Consider the following 3,729-nt stretch of genomic DNA (forward strand, 5'->3'; position numbering starts at 1 on the left):
TGCTCCATGGAGTAGCCATGGTGTGTGGGCACTGCTCCTTGGAGTAGCCATGGTGTGGGAGCGTTTCCACAGCACTCATGGGGCACATGCCGTGCTCTCTGTGGCACCCATGATGCACAGGCATTACTCCTTGGAGTACCTATAGTGTAAGGTCACTGCTCTCTGTAGTATCCCTGGTGTAAATCACTGCTCTCTGTAGTATCCATGGTGTAAATCACTGCTCTCTGTAGTATCCCTGGTGTAAGGTCACTGCTCTCTGTAGCCCGCCCTCGGTGCACAGGGATTACAAATCCTTTACTCCGTCCGAGATCTCCGGGCCGGTCCCTGCCTGGCAAAGCCCGCGGAGGCTCCAAGTGCTCCCCCCGGCCGGTGGCTCCAAACGCATCCCGAGGTCGGTGGCACCGCTCGGAGCCGCCTGATCGACGGTGACAAAGCCCGTCCCCGCGGGGGCCTCCCCTGCCAGTGCCCATTAGGAGAAGGGAGACATTCCAGCCCCCCTCCCCTGCCAGTGCCCATTAGGAGAAGGGAGAAGGGAGACATTCCAGCCCGGCCAGCGCCTCCCGCGGGGCTCGAGCGGGAGTTGTTGCTGGTGACAGTGATAAAGTCCCCGCTGGCAGCAGCAGCGGCTCCAGGGGAGGGGGCACACGGGGTGCAGGGGCCAGCTGAAGGGCACACGATGTGCCGAGGCTGTTCCAAACCCTTCCTGTGCCGTTCGGTGCTGCTGGGAAAATCCAGGGCCTCGGCAAATTCGGGAATGCTCGGGAAGAGGCACCGGGATGCTGCTTTTCACCCCTCGCTCCGGGAAAACATCTCCCTGAAATTCGCGTCCCCCTCCAGATTGTCCAGTGGTTGTGCCTCTGATTTCCACACTTGCTTCCCTTTGGGAGAAAACTCAAGTTTTATGGATGTGGAGAAATTCCCTAAAAGCTGAGCAAAGCTGCTGATGGAGAGATTTTGGGGCCTGCAGCTGCGAGAGGTCTGACTCGTGCCATTCATCTCGCCCGGCTGGGTTGTCTCCGTGCCTCGAGATGATAATTTAAGCGTCAGGATGGGGAACTCCTTTAATTCCTCATGTTCAGGCAGGGAGAGAAGGTCACGAGCAGCAGCAGTTTATTGAGCTCTCTATTACCAGGGCATCGTTCCTGCTCCGGGAAGGCTGGGATGTGCCTCCCAAAATTGAACAATCCACTTGTCATAATCATTTGGTCATTCCTGTGGTTTAGGGATATTGGAGAAGGGGGTACCAGCCTAAGTGATGCCTTTTGGGGGATGGAGAAGGGTCATGGTGTGCATTTTAGGGTCAAACCACCTGGGTTTGGGCAAGTAAATAAAATAATCTGGGGTTTTGGATGGTGAATTTGATGCTGGTGGCTCTGGGCAAGGTGGTCCAGCAAGCTCGGGATGGGAGGGTGGATTCCAGCCAGCTGAGCTAAATGTGGATTCTCAAGGGAATGGGCAAAGGAGTCAGAAGAAAGCTAAAAAAGGAGTTTTGCAGCAGGATGAGTTTCTCCCAGTGCTGGGACAAGGACTTGGACACTGCAGACCCCGGTGCTGCTCCCCCTGAACAACCCTCGCAGCCCCTCCAGGGGATTTTCCCTCTTTCCATGGCAAGTGCTTGTCCATTTACTTGGAGAGGGGGTGTCAATGTAGCCCCCAGGACACCGAGCCTGGACCAGAGCCCGGTGACGTCATTTCATAACCCACTTTGCCCTCCAAAATCGCTCCCCCCCTCCTCCCTGATCCTGCATCCATTGCCTGCCGATGCCTATTGAACCCACTGGGCATCCCAGCGAGAGGCTCCGGAGATATTAATGGGGCCGCTGTATTTTGGGGGCAGCGAACGGTCGGGTCACCAGCGAGGTGAGGGCGGCAGGAGGGAGCTGCCTCTGCGACAGCAGGAAGGAGTAGGAGGTTAATGCCTCCCTGTGCTGTGGCAGTCGCCGGGTTTTTGTCAGGAATAAGATTTTTCTTGGGATTTATAAATAATGCAGGAGGCAGCCTCGGGCTGTCTGAGCTCGGCTCCGGTGCTTTAAATGTGCATTTCCTCTCCTCGTGCCCCTTTTCCTCACACTCCTTGATGTGGAGATGTAATCTGGGGCAGTCGCCATCCGATGCTGCCCAATTATCATCCTTTCTTGTTCCCAGCGGGAAGCAGCGGGCTTGGCTTGGCCGCTCCCACTCCCCTGGGGGTTTAGCAGCAACTTTATATGGAGCTCCTCTCCAAAAAAATGACCCCAGGGCACAGATAAAAGGCTGAAAGTAGGTCTAATCCCCGGAGAGAGACTATTTTCCGTGTGCCTTTTCCTGGGAGTTTATTAACTGCCGGTAATCCCCCCGCGACCGGGCTCCGCATCTTCCCTTGCTGTGCATCCTCAGGGAATGCCGGGGGTCCCCGGGAGGGGGGTTGAGCAGTGGCACGAACGACTTCCAGCTGCATTTCCCACTCCTGTCCTTGGACGGAGCTTGGTGGTTTGTCCACATCTGTCCAGACGTGCCGGGGAACTCCTGTGACTGATACGGGGGTGTCACATCCACCTCCCCCCATTCCCAGAGCTTCCTTCCCGACAGCTTCGTTGCATCCCTAAAATAACCCCTAAAAATCCTTGGAGACGATACACAAAGAACCTCTCCATCCAGGAGCGGCTCCTTAAACTCACCCCGGGGTGTAAATACGAGTCAGGGGAAATCAGACGTGTCCTTGAAAACTTCCCCTGGTTCCCAAGGCCGGAGATTTACAGCTCTGATAATTCCTCCCGCACTTCTTTATCCCACGCCCGTGTGTTTTCTTTGCAATAAAAGCCTCAACCTGGGCGAATAAATCTGAAGAGATGGTTTTAGTGACAGATTTTTTTCTTCTTTTTTACCATTAAAAAACGTGGAAAAGAGGAAATCTGGAATCAAAGTGTTTTGTCCAAGCGAGAGAGATGCGTTGGGTGGGGTCAGTGGGGTCTTGTCCCCAGGAGATGCTGGGTTTGGGGGGTTGAACCCCAAAATCTTCTTCTGCACCTGGTTTGCTTTAAAACATGAGTATTTTAACCCTCTGAGGGACTGAGCTGGGCTGTTTTAGCCCCTAAATGCACATCTCCTCCTACATTGCTTTCCTCTGCCTTTTCCTTCTTAATTTTCTGCTAAAATTCCTCCTCAGAAGAAGGGCAGATAAATCTGAAGGCACTGGGGGACACAGGGGAGGAATGAGTCCTCCTCAGACCTAAAAAGAGCCTTTTTCCACTTAAAAATCCCAATCCCAGTGAGCAGCTGGACACAGGAGTCGGTGATGCCATAACTGGGTGGAAATGTGTGGATTTTGCTTTTAATGATAAAGAAAAAAATATTTAATGTTATTAATCAATAAAAGTATTGAGGGCACCCTCGGGAAGTTCCCGGCCAACCCCAATCCAGGGATGTGGATGTGCTGGAGGGCAGGAGCTCTGCAGAGGGGTCGGGACAGGCTGGATCCAGGGACAAGGGGGAGCGTCAACAGGGCCAAGGGCCGGGTCCTGAACCTGGGTCAGGACAAACCCCTGGAACGCTCCAGGCTGGAAAGCCGGGAAAGCCCTGGGGGTGCCGGTGGCAGCGCTGGACACGACCCGGGTGTGCCCAGGGGGGCGAGAGGCCGATGGCCCCGGGCTGGGCCCGGCCCAGGGGGGGCACAGGAACAGGGCAGGGCCCGTCCCTGTGCTGGGCACGGCCRGGGCACCTCCAGCCCCGGGGGCACCGCTGGGACCCTCC

General features: G+C 55.5%; 1 protein-coding gene across 1 annotated transcript in view; it reads left to right on the forward strand.

The window, feature by feature from the left end:
• IGSF21 (immunoglobin superfamily member 21) overlaps positions 1 to 3,729 on the forward strand; it is a 100,697-nt gene that overhangs the window by 85,451 nt on the left and 11,517 nt on the right. The gene's annotated exons all lie outside the window — the stretch shown is intronic.

This window comes from Manacus vitellinus, unplaced genomic scaffold (genome assembly GCF_001715985.3).
Source record: "Manacus vitellinus isolate BGI_N305 unplaced genomic scaffold, ASM171598v3 scaffold_92_pilon, whole genome shotgun sequence".
Lineage (NCBI taxonomy): Eukaryota > Metazoa > Chordata > Aves > Passeriformes > Pipridae > Manacus > Manacus vitellinus.